Source organism: Schistocerca nitens, chromosome 11, assembly GCF_023898315.1.
Source record: "Schistocerca nitens isolate TAMUIC-IGC-003100 chromosome 11, iqSchNite1.1, whole genome shotgun sequence".
Taxonomy (NCBI): domain Eukaryota; kingdom Metazoa; phylum Arthropoda; class Insecta; order Orthoptera; family Acrididae; genus Schistocerca; species Schistocerca nitens.
The window spans coordinates 81,067,946-81,081,873 of NC_064624.1; the positions used below are offsets into that span (position 1 = coordinate 81,067,946).

General features: G+C 41.5%; 1 protein-coding gene across 1 annotated transcript in view; it reads left to right on the forward strand.

Annotated features, from left to right (window-relative positions):
- Positions 1-13,928, forward strand: part of LOC126212949 (cation-dependent mannose-6-phosphate receptor-like) — a 125,522-nt gene that overhangs the window by 78,260 nt on the left and 33,334 nt on the right. The window lies entirely within an intron of this gene.

A 13,928-nucleotide genomic window follows, 5' to 3' on the forward strand; every position in this document is an offset into this window, starting at 1 on the left:
TGGTGCAGTGCGCCTAATGATCAGTAATTTCATACAAAATGTCAAGATGCTAGTTCAAAATCATTGTAAAAACATCCAGGATGATGTAAAGTAATGCCTATGTCCTATTCGTATGTAGTACCCCTCCTCTGAACTACACACGTCTATGTAAATATAATGTAAAAAACGAAGATGCTGTAACTTACCAAACGAGAAAGCGCTGGTATGTTGATAGACACAATAAAAAACACACGGACAAATTTCAAGCTATCGCAACCCAAGGTTGCTTCATCAGGAAAGAGGGAAGGAGAGGGAAAGATGAAAGGATGTGGGTTTTAAGGGAGAGGGTAAGGAGTCATTCCAATCCCGGGAGCGGATGTGTGTGTGTGTGTGTGTGTGTGTGTGTGTGTGTGTGGCGCACCCGCGAGTGTATACCTTCCCGGGATTGGAATGAAGCTTCTGTTCTCTTCTTGTCCAAACCATTTATTGTCCATGCTTCTCTTCCATACATGGCTACACTCCATACAAATACTTTCAGAAACGACTTCCTGACACTTAAATCTATACTCGATGTTAACTAATTTCTCTTCTTCAGAAACACTTTCCTTGCCATTGCCAGTCTACATTTTATATCCTGTCTACTTCCACCATCGTCAGTTACTTTGCTCCCCAAATAGCAAAACTCCTTTACTACTTTAAGTGTCTCATTTCCTAATCTAATTCCCTCAGCATCACCTGACTTAATTCGACTACATTCCATTATCCTTGTTTTGCTTTCGTTGATCTTCATCTTATATCCTCCTTTCAAGACACTGTCCATTCCGTTCAACTGCTCTTACAAGTCCTTTGCTGTCTCTGATAGAATTACAATGTCATCGGCGAACCTCAAAGTTTTTATTTATTCTCCACGGATTTTAATACCTACTCCAAATTTTTCTTTTGTTTTCTTCACTGCTTGCTCAATGTACAGATTGAATAACATCAGGTATAGGCTACAACCCTGTTTCAAACCCTTCCCAATTACTGCTTCCCTTTCATGCCCCTCAACTCCTATAACTGCCATCTGGTTTCTGTACAAATTGTAAGTAGCCTTTTGTTACCTGTATTGTACCCCTGCCACCTTCAGAATGTGAAAGAGAGTATTCCAGTCAACATTGTCAAAACATTTCTCTAAGTCTACAAATGCTAGAAATGTAGGTTTGCCGTTCCTTAATCTTTCTTCTAAGATAAGTCTTAAGGTCAGTATTGCCTCACGTGTTCCAATATTTCTACTGAATCCAAACTGATCTTCCCTGAGGTTGGCTTCTACTAGTTTTCCATTCGTCTGTAAGGCATTTATGTTAGTATTTTGCAGCCATGGCTTATTAAACTGATTGGTAATTTTCACATCTGTCAACAACTGCTTTCTTTGGGATTGGAATTACTATATTCTTCTTGAAGTCTGAGGGAATTTCGCCTGTCTCATACATCTTGCTCTCCAGATGGTAGAGTTTTGTCAGGACTGGCTCTCCCAAGGCCGTCAGTAGTTGTAATGAAATGTTGTCTACTCCCGGGGCCTTGTTTCGACTCAGGTCTTTCAGTGGTCCGTCAAACTCTTCACGCGGTATCGTATCTCCCATTTCATCTTCATCTACGTCCTCTTCCATTTCCATAATATTGTCCTCAAGTACATCACCATTGTATATGTTTTTAATAGTAAATAAAAAAAAAATGTTTGAAACTGTGTTTCATCCGTATGTGGCCAACCGTTGCAGGATCTGAATACAGAAACTTCGTGTAAGCACGTTTTGCACTTACGTCCCAGACACACACGTTGTGCCACATGCGATTGGCCTCCCAATAACCATGTACTGGTGCCGAGCTCGTGGAGTCCACACATGTGTAAAACCACCTCGGACTTTACTGGTATTCCACCTGCACTATATACGTTAGCTTGTGCGTACTCAGCTTTGTGCACGAAGTGCGCTCACAGCAGCACGGTTTACCCCCCTGCAGTGTGTGTACCCGAGTGGCTGGCCACGTCGCACAGCTCTGCTATCCGCACTACGTGCCCTCACAGCTGCCCGGCATTGCCCTCGTGGCTCACGGTGCCCACCTGCAGCTTTCGTGCCCATCCCTGAGACATATAATCTTCCACATTACTAACTTCATCGTATTTGATAAAGCGAGTGTAGATCGAGCTCGCGCCCCCACTCTCTCCCCAGGTCACAGTACAGGGGCCTACTGTGACCAGTTCAAGTTTTCCGGCATTGCAGTGGCATCGGTCTCTGGGTTAGGCATGATTTCTACTATGTGGAGTGTTGGTGTCTGATTATGCCATATAGTATCCAGTGAGGCTATCAACTAAAATTCGACTAAAATTCTCTTTGCCTTTGCATATATGCATTACTTTGTTGGCCAAATTCCTCTGTCTGTGGATTATTTTACTGTCTGGTATTGTTTTGGTTTTGCCAAGTGATCAGCTGATTATTGCCAGTAACTTGTAGGCTGGCCGTACTCTACTTGCCTGTTGTAGTTGTTTGTGTTAAAGTTTTGCCCATTTCTTTTATATCCACCCACGAATTTATGGCTTTTGCCATTGCCATTTTGATTACCATTGCCATTACCGTAGGTCCGTGTCGGGTAAGGTTGCCACCGTGTTGTACTACAACTTCACTTGTTGGTCCACATCTCTGTGGCACTATCTGCATATTAACGGGCTTGGCTTGTACTGATCTCTCTTCGTATACCAGATCAATTGAATCCAGTACAGATAGAAAGAATTTGGTGTCGTGTTTGGGATGATAATGAGCCGGCCGGTGTGGCCGTGCGGTTCTAGGCGATGCAGTCTGGAACCGCGAGACCGCTACGGTCACAGGTTCGAATCCTGCCTCGGGCATGGATGTATGTGATGCCCTTCGGTTAGTTAGGTTTAAGTAGTTCTAAGTTCTAGGGGACTGATGACCTAAGAGGTTAAGTCCCATAGTGCTCAGAGCCATTTGAACCATTTTTTTGGGATGATAATGAGTTTTTTCCTAATGTGGGCAGGAAATTTTCAGCACATCTACTTGAGATACCGGATTCATCCAGTAACTGATTTTATTCAAATATTTTTCAGAATATCCCCTTAAGCTTCCATGTTTGCTACTGGATAGAGCTGGGTTGAATACTTCACATCTAAGCCTCCCTTGTTTAGCCTCAGACCAATATTTTTCCAGAAAGGCTCTCACCTCGCAGACTATTCATAGTAGTGGCAATGTTGTGCCATGTTCATAGCCCGTAGAAGAATGTCACCCTGTGTGTATCCGACAACAAATCTAATTTCTCGGCTCCGGTCCAGGTGCGAAGTAAAACATTTCGAAATGCTCTGAATGATAAAGATCGTGAGGTTTGTTCTTTTCCCTTTGGAGGTAAATACCAGAAATTGTCGATGTCTAAGTAATCCTTTATCTGCAAGTAATGTTGTAAAACACGCAACGCTGCCAGCAACAGGCACGTTTGTGTTCGCTTGTGGCACAGTGCATGCAAATTGCATTTGCTCGACAAATACAGCTGCCACCAAGTGTTGCTGCATTCTGCATCTGCATTTGTTATTTTCCTTAGCAGGCTAGTCACGTATTGTGGGTAACCGGTGAAAGTATCTAACTTCTGTAAAAGCATGTGTTTGTTTTCTGTCAAATGTTGTTTTGGAATGTCAGTAGTTTTAGCAATACTGCCTTGTAACTTTTCCTCTGCTTCCAGACTAAGATTTTCAATCTGCAGTGGAGTGTGAATTGTTATGAAACTTCTTGGCAGATTAAAACCGTGTGCTGGACTGAGACTCGAACTCGCGACCTTTGCCTTTCGCGGGCAAGTGCTCCACCATCTGAGCTATCCAAGCACGACTCACGACCTGTCCTCACAGCTTCACTTCTGACAGTACCTCGTCTCCTACCTTCCAAACCTCACAGAAGCTCTTCTGCAAACCTTGCAGAACTAGCACTCCTGGAAGAAAGGATATTGCGGAGATATGGCTTAGCCACAGCCTGGGGGATGTTTCCAGAATGAGATTTTCACTCTGCAGCGGAATGTGTGCTGATGTAAAACTTCCTGGCAGATTACAACTGTGTGCCGGACCGAGACTCGAACTCAGGACCTTTGCCTTTCGCAGGCAAGTGCTCTACCATCTGAGCTACCCAAGCATGATGCACGACCCGTCCTGATAGCTTTTTAATCTGCCAGGAAGTTTCATAACAGTGCACTCTCTGCTGCAGAGTGAAAATCTCGTTCTGGAAACATCCCTCAGGCTGTGGCTAAGCCATGTGTCTGCAATATCCTTTCTTCCAGGAGTGCTAGTTCTACAAGGTTTGCAGAAGAGCTTCTGTAAAGTGTGGAAGGTAGGAGATGAGGTACTGGCAGAATTGAAGCTGTCAGGACGGGTTGTGAGTCGTGCTTAGGTAGCTCAGATGGTAGAGCACTTTCACACGCAAAGGTCCCGAGTTCGAATCTCAGTCCGGCACACACTTTTAATCTGCCAGGAAGTTTCTTTTCTCTGCTTCCTTTAAACTGGAATCTATTTTAACTAGAAACTGACTTTCTTTCTCTTTTAAAGCTTCTACAGTATCTACATAAATTTTGCTGCCCTTATCCAGCATCCTAGCTTCAGCTTTTTCAGTTATTTCCTTTAATCCGCACATAACTTATCTCTCTGTTTTTTTGGCACATTTTGACTCTACCCCGTAAAGTCAACTTTTGTACTTCTGTTTGTAAGTTTTTGCAGATGTCTTGCAGCTCTCTGACTGCCTCTGTCACATTTTTACCGATGCACCCACTTGGGATTGATCCCCGGGACTTGAGAATTGCTTCACTAAGGTTCTGTAACACATCTGCAAGTTGTTGCTGTTTATCATCTATGGATGATATACTCTTTCCGTTAACTTATTTATATTGCAGGATAGGTTGGTAATTGTTTCTTGTTTTAGTTCTTTATGTAGCTCAGTCAACTTCCCGGATAGTTTGTCAGATAATTCAGTGTGTATAGTTATGGTCCACTCACTGAACTGTTGACTAATATTATTCTTGAAATCATTAAATGCCTGATTTTGCTGTGTAAACTGTTGTCCTATACCCTTAAGTTGTTGTGTTACACTTTCCTGAAATTCATGTTGTTTTGTAAACTGTTGTGTTAGTTGTTGCAGGAGTTGTATCAAATTTTGTGTCTCACTAGTATTTACATTGCTTTTACAAACTGTTTTCTGTTCTTGCGTTTGCGATGTCATGAGCGAATAATCGAAGGAATTTTCGCTGTCGTGCACTTCACTTCCACTATTTGAAAAAATATTTCCCGGTGAGAACTGAGAAATTGTCTCATCGAGTGTAATAAAAGTGACATCATGAATAGTTACATTACCAGTGTTGTCATATATTGATGGTGGGAAGCCAATCTCATCATTTTGGTTACCGTTGGTGAGTTCACGAGTTGGCGCGTTACCTTCACCTGTTGCCAAGCTCAGATGTCTGTGGATTATTCTACTGTTTGGTGTTGTTTTGTTTGCCATTTGCAATTTGTGTTTGCCATTTGCAATTTGTAATGAATGTGCAGCCATGGCCATTCCCTTTGACCTTGTTGTGAATAGTTTTTTACAAAATTATGAATAAAATTTTTTGAAAAATGAAGTTTTGTCTGTATCGGTAGTTTTCAATTTAAGTAGGTTTAGCTGCATATTCACTAATGAACCTGATTATTATCTGACACAGTCTTTTAGAATTTGAATGACTTATCTTGCACTTTAATGATGACTTTGTACAAATTTTCGTTTTTTCTGTAGAAACACGCTTTCCATAAAGGCTATTAATTGGAAGGAAAAGAGATTATCTACTGCCAGGGAGATGGCACCAGGCATGTCCACATAGGCATACTGCGTAGCAGCTTTCTAGCTTTACTGCTGAAATCAGCATTCCCGGCTTGTCTCGTTTGTAGGCAGAATTTAATTTTAATTAGGATCTTCAATGTTTTTACCATTTCCAATCTTATGGACATGAAACAAACACAATGAAAGTTTCACTAGTTTCTTGTAACAATAATATCAATCATTTATCTCAACAATTTGTATCTCAACAGTTGAAAAGTTTTCATTTTTTGTGTGGTGCCATCTTGTCATGGTTGCCATTGAATAGGGATGTGGGACTCTGAAATTGATTAATAATTGCTTGAATAATTGGAACAATAGATTGGAAAGAATAGTTGAAAGAAATTAGAAGGTAATTTATGAACCTGTGCACAGTCCTAGGTGGACTTTAACTGATACCAATATTAACAGACCTTTAATATGAATATTTTGAGGTCAATTAACATGATTTGCATTACATACTGCTTCACATTAATTGCATTGTGTTTAGCCTTGATTGTGACAGTGACGATGCAGGAACGCTCCTCAGGATACCACGTAAATTCTTCTCATCTGCAGAAAACCTCCGGATGCAGGATCTCGGCGGCGAGTGAAATGATGAACAGATAGGAGTTGACCTCTTAACCGTACGAATAAACATTACTTTTCCAATAACTTTTTATAACACTTCTTATGAATAGTTGAAATTGACAATTTTAACAATGCTGGTAGGACAGATCCAAGCATACGTCTGTACATTATCACTTATCTGAACATAAGGGTGAAGTGCGTATTTCTTACTTTGTTTCATACAGATATTTAACAATGTATCAAAACATTATCTTTGCCACATGACAACTCGTTAATTTACCTTTTACGGTGTCTCATTCAGTTTACATATAGCTGTTATATATATAAGAAAAGAAAGGAATGAAACAAATAATATGATTCAATACACAGAGCAAAATACCAGAGACTGAATAATATCAGGATGACAGTTTAAAACCGTCTTTTGTTTTTGCTTCTAGGACATCACTGTTGTCATTGTGCGTGCCATTCTTCCACAACTGTGACACATCTGCAAGCTACCCACAGCAGGTGGAAATACTAAACACTCTCCCACAACATGCTGTCCATAACTAAACTATTACCGACCGAGGTGCCGCTGTGGTTAGCACACTGGACTGGCATTTGGGAGGACGACGGTTCGATTCCGCGTCCGGCTGTCCCGATTCAGGTTTTCAGTGATTTCCCTAAATCACTTCAGGCAAATGCCGGGACGGTTCCTCTGACAGGGTGCGGCCGACTTCCTTCCCCGTCCTTCCATAACCCGACGAGACCGATGACATCGCTGTTTGGTCTCTTCCCACAAATCGACCCAACCTGACCCATCTTAACTATTAATACAAAATTTATTAAATATTATGATCATTTTTCATTATTTAGGAGGACAGATACCTTTAACTCGTAATATGTACACCTCAAAGGTCAAGTATTTTTAGGAGAAAATGAAATGAAATGTTGTGGGTTGAGAGGGTATGTGGTATTATTTCAGTCATTACAAAAGTGTGTCAGTTTGACAAAGAACACAGCAGTACAACGTTGCAACCCCTCTAGCCTTGATGTGTGGGCTGTTTTGGTCGGGAACCGTGTCGAGAGCTGTCGTATGCTCTCCTGAGGCGAGCTGGCCCACAGCTGGCTACTGGCCCTGGAACTGAGTCAAAGTCCAGGCTACTCCCTCACGTATTCCATTGTGGCAGATCGCTGGGGATCACGCTGGCCACAGGAGTATCTCAAAACTGTACAGATAATTCATAGAGACACATGTTGTTGTTGTGGTCTTCAGTCCTGAGACTGGTTTGATGCAGCTCTCCATGCTACTCTATCCTGTGCAAGCTTCTTCATCTCCCAGTACCTACTGCAACCTACATCCTTCTGAATCTGTTTAGTGTATTCATCTCTTCGTCTCCCTCTACGATTTTTAACCTCCAAGCTGCCCTCTAATACTAAACTGGTGCTCCCTTCATGCCTCAGAACATGTCCTACCAACCGATCCCTTCTTCTAGTCAAGTTGTGCCACAAACTTCTCTTCTCCCCAATACTATTCAATACCTCCTCATTAGTTATATGATATACCCATCTAATCTTCAGCATTCTTCTGTAGCACCACATTTCGAAAGCTTCTATTCTCTTCTTGTCCAAACTAGTTATCGTCCATGTTTCACTTCCATACATGGCTATGCTCCATACAAATACTTTCAGAAACGACTTCCTGACACTTAAATCTATACTCAATGTTAACAAATTTATCTTCTTCAGAAACGCTTACCTTGCCATTGCCTGTCTAGATTTAATATCCTCTCTACTTCGACCATCATCAGTTATTTTGCTCCCCAAATAGCCAAACCGCTTTACTACATTAAGCGTCTCATTTCCTAATCTAATTCCCGCAGCCTCACCTCATTGGATTGGGGCTAAGAAATGAAAGAGGAAGCCGCTTCGTAGAATTTTGCACAGAGCACAACTTAATCATAGCTAACACTTGGTTTAAGAATCATGAAAGAAGGTTGTATACATGGAAGAACCCTGGAGATGCTAAAAGGTATCAGATAGATTATATAATGGTAAGACAGATATTTTGGAACCAGGTTTTAAATTGTAGGACATTTCCAGGGGCAGATGTGGACTCTCACCACAATCTATTGGTTATGACCTGTAGATTAAAACTGAAGAAACTGCAAAAAGGTGGGAATTTAAGGAGATGGGACCTGGATAAACTGAAAGAACCATAGGTTGTACAGAGTTTCAGGGAGAGCATAAGGGAACAATAGACAGCAATGGGGGAAAGAAATACAGTAGAAGAAGAATGGGTAGCTTTGAGGGATGAAGTAGTGAAGGCAGCAGAGGATCAAGTAGGTAAAAAGACGAGGGCTAATAGAAATCCTTGGGTAACAGAAGAAATATTGAATTTAATTGATGAAAGGAGAAAATATAAAAATGAAGCAGGCAAAAAGGAATACAAACGTCTCAAAAATGAGATCGACAGGAAGTGCAAAATGGCTAAGCAGGGATGGCTAGAGCACAAATGTAAGGATGTAGAGGCTTGTCTCACTAGGGGTAAGATAGATACTGCCTACAGGAAAATTAAAGAGACCTTTGGAGAGAAGAGAACCACTTGTATGAACATCAAGAGCTCAGATGGAAACCCAGTTCTAAGCAAAGTAGGGAAAGCAGAAAGGTGGAAGGAGTATGTAGAGGGTCTATACAAGGGCGATGTACTTGAGGACAATATTATGGAAATGGAAGAGGATGTAGATGAAGATGAAATGGGAGATACGATACTGCGTGAAGAGTTTGACAGAGCACTGAAAGACCTGAGTCAAAACAAGGCTCCCGGAGTAGACAACATTCCATTGGAACTACTGACGGCCTTGGGAGAGCCAGTCCTGACTAAACTCTACCATCTGGTGAGCAAGATGTATGAGACAGGCGAAATACCCTCAGATTTCAAGAATAATATAATAATTCCAATCCCAAAGAAGGCAGGTGTTGACAGATGTGAAAATTACCAAACAATTAGTTTAATAAGCCACAGCTGCAAAATACTAACACGAATTCTTTACAGACAAGTGGAAAAACTAGTAGAAGCCAACCTCGGGCAAGATCAGTTTGGATTCCGTAGAAATACTGGAACACTTGAGGTAATACTGACGTTACGACTTACCTTAGAAGAAAGATTAAGGAAAGGCAAACCTACGTTTCTAGCATTTGTAGACTTAGAGAAAACTTTTGACAATGTTGACTGGAATACTCTCTTTCAAATTCTAAAGTTGGCAGGGGAATATACAGGGAACGAAAGGCTATTTACAATTTGTACAGAAACCAGATGGCAGTTATAAGAGTCGAGGGGCATGAAAGGGAAGCAGTGGTTGGGAAGGGAGTGAGACAGGGTTGTAGCCTCTCCCCGATGTTATTCAATCTGTATATTGAGCAAGCAGTAAAGGAAACAAAAGAAAAATTTGTAGTAGGTATTAAAATCCATGGAGAAGAAATAAAAACTTTGAGGTTCGCCGATGACATTGTAATTCTGTCAGAGACAGCAAAGGACTTGGAAGAGCAGTTGAATGGAATGGACAGTGTCTTGAAAGGACAAGGATAATTGAATGTAGTCGAATTAAGTCGGATGATGCTGAGGGAATTAGATTAGGAAATAAGACACTTAAAGTAGTAAAGGAGTTTTGCTATTTAGGGAGCAAAATAACTGATGATGGTTGAAGTAGAGAGGATATAAAATGTAGCATGGCAATGGCAAGGAAAGCGTTTCTGAAAAAGAGAAATTGTAACATCGAGTATAGATTTAAGTGTCAGGAAGTCGTTTCTGAAAGTATTTGTAAGGAATGTAGTCATGTATGGAAGGGAAACATGCACGATAAATAGTTTGGGCAAGAAGAGAATATAAGCTTTCGAAATGTGGTGCTACAGAAGAATGCTGAAGATTACATGGATAGATCACATAACTAATGAGGAAGTATTGAATAAGATTGGGGAGAAGAGAAGTTTGTGGCACAACTTGACTAGAAGATGGAATCAGTTGGTAGGACACGTTCTGAGGCATCAAGGGATCACCAATTTAGTATTGGAGGGCAGCGTGGAGGGTAAAAATCGTAGAGGAAGACCGAGAGATGAATACACTAAGCAGATTCAGAAGGATGTAGGTTGCAGTAGGTACTGGGAGATGAAGAAGCTTGCACAGGATAGAGTAGCATGGAGAGCTGCATCAAACCAGTCTCAGGACTGAAGACCACAACAACAACAACAACACCTCATTTATTTTGACTACATTCCATTATCCTCGTTTTGCTTTTGTTGATGTTCATCTTATATCCTCCTTTCAAGACACTGTCCATTCCGTTCAGCTGCTCTTCCAGGTCCTTTGCTGTCTCTGACAGAATTACAATAGCATCGGCAAACCTCAAAGTTTTTATTTCTTCTCCATGGATTTTAATACCTACCCCGAATTTTTCTTTTGTTTTCTTTACTGCTTGCTCAATATACAGATTGAATAGCATCGGGGAGAGGCTACAACCCTGTCTCACTCCCTTCCCAACCCTGCTTCCCTTTCGTGTCCCTCGACTCTTATAACTGCCATCTGCTTTCTGTACAAATTGTAAATAGCCATTCACTCCCTGTATTTTACCCCTGCCACCTTCAGAATTTGAAAGAGAGTATTCCAGTCAGCATTGTCAAAAGCTTTCTCTAAGTCTACAAATGCTAGAAACATAGGTTTGCTTTTCCTTAATCTATTTTCTAAGATAAGTCGTAGGCTCAGTATTGCCTCACGTGTTCCAACATTTCTACGGAATCAAACTGATCCTCCCCAAGGTCGCCTTCTACAATTTTTTCCATTTGTCTGTAAAGAATTTTGCGTTAGTATTTTGCATCCGTGACTTATTAAAGTGATAGTTCAGTAATTTTCACATCTTTCAGCACCTGCTTTCTTTGGGATTGGAATTATCATAGTCTTCTTGAAGTCTGTGGGTATTTCGCCTGTCTCATACATCTTGCTCACCAGATGGTAGAGTTTTGTCATGACTGGCTCTCCCAAGGCCATCAGTAGTTCTAATGGAATGTTGTCTACTCCCGGGGCCTTGTTTCGCCTCTGGTCTTTCAGTGCTCCGTCTAACTCTTCGCGCAGTATTGTATCTCCCATTTCATCTTCATCTACATGCTCTTCCATTTCCATAAAATTGTCCTCAAGTGTGTCAAAAAATGCTACCACGACACTATCGCACTGTGAGAAGTAACAACGTAGCGTTGTACCGTAGAACAGGATGGATACACCTCGAGACAACTGGGAAATCTGGGAAAAACACGGGAATTTTTTCATTTGGTACGAAACTGAGAAATAGCTGAGAATTTTTTAGGATTCCGGGAATTTTTCATTACTTTAGTTTACAGTTAAGTTTCTGTAAAAGAATTTGATTTAGACCCCCGACTGCAGGGTAATACTGCAGCAGTAAAACATAAACAAGAGAATAACACCAAAATAGAACTTCAGTTGCAAAGAAAACACACAATGTACAACAACAAAGCACAGTGCACACACGAGAATCAGCCGACAGCAAAATGTCTTGAAGGCTTTAAGATGAAGACTGTGAAATACTTGGTAACAGCAAAGTGCTTTTGATGAGTGTGGCGTCACAACTGTTTTCGTTTCTAACAGGTCGTGGGAAAATATTGTGAATAGTGATTCCTCCATAACCACACACTTAAGAAACAACAGCAAAAACATTTTGACGGCCGTTATTTTATGTCAAAGCTTAGTGTTTCTTGATGAAAAATAGCACCTCGTAACTATATTACCCAAAGCAATAATACATATTATTGTGTCATATTTTCCCGAAATTGAAGTTCACTGCCAGGCCACTCAGAGCACTACTACAGTCCTTACCGTAGCATGGGCATCGTACTACTTACATTTTGGTGTTCTATGTTTGGAAACTACAACGCTGTATTTTATACTTTCGTAACACCAAAATACACTACGTGATCAAACGTATCCAGACACCTGGCTGGAAATGACTTACAAGTTCATGGCGCCCTCCATCGGTAATGTTGGAATTCAGTACGGTGTTGGCCCACCCTTAGCCTTGGTGACAGCTTCCACTCTCGCAGGCAAATGTTCGATCAGGTGCTGGGAGGTTTCTTGGGGAACGGCAGCCCATTCTTCACGGAGTGCTGCATTGAGGAGAGGTATCAATGTCGGTCAGTGAAGCTGGGCGCGAAGGCAGTGTTCCAAAACATCCCAAAGGTGTTCTGTAGGATTCAAGTCAGGACACGTAGCAGGACACTCTGTTACAGGGATGTGATTGTCATGTAATTACTCAGACACAGGCCGTGCATTATAAACAGGTGCTCGATTGTATTGAAATATGCAATTGCTATCCCTGGATTGCTCTTCAACAGTAGGAAGCAAGGAGATGGACTGTATACTTGTTAATATGTGATCAAAAGTTTTCTTGGGGAATGGTAGCCCATTCTTCACGGAGTGCTGCACCGGAAAAGGTATCGATGTCAGTCAGTGAGGCCTTGCATGAAGTCGGCATTCCAAAACATCCCACAGGTGTTCTAAAGGATTCAGGTCTGGACTCTGTGCAGGCTAGTCCATTACAGGGATGTTATTGTCATGTAACCACTCCACCATAGGCCGTACATTATGAACAGATGCTCAATCGTGTTCAAAGATGCAATCGCCATCCCTGAATTGCTCTTCAACAGTGGAAAGCAAGAAAGTGCTTACAACATCAATGTAAGCCTGTGCTGTGATAGTGCCATGCAAAACAAGGGGTGCAAGTGCCCTCTGTGAAAAACACGACCACACTGTAACACCACCGCCTCCGAATTTTACTGTTGGCACTACACATGCTGCAGATGACGTTTACCGGGCATTTGCCATACCCACACCCTGCCATCGGATCGCCACATTGTGTACCGTGATTCATTACTCCACACAATGATTCTCCACTGTTCAATCATCCAATGTTTAGGCTCGTTACACCAAGCAAGGTGTCGTTTGGCATTTATCAGTATGATGTAGGCTTACGAGCAGCCGCTTGACCATGAAATCATAGTTTTCTCACCTCCCGCCTAACTGTCATACTACTTGTAGTGGACCCTGATACGTTAGTTTGCTACTAATGGAAAGAATATCAGAAAAGAAAAAAAATAATATTGATTTCAGGAGTGGTAGAAGAAGATTGTCCCTCTTGCTCTGTTACACAGAGTTTGATACTGCTTTCCCAACCTAATGTAATACTTGGCCCATGCTACTGATTAGTCTATGATCACAGCTCATTCAAAGAACTGATGGTGATGCAAATGAAATATTCTCTCTCCTGTTTCCTGTCTTTTGAAGCACATGTGAAGTCACACACCACATTGTCATTATGTTACAGGATGTAGCAATTGTCATATGGTTGAAGTGATCACTGTAGCAAATATCTACTGATACCAGTATTGCTGGCACCTGTTTTGATCACAGCTGATTTAGATTCTTCCTACACATCGGTCAGGGGCCTGAAGATGGCTGAAGCTAGTTGCCAA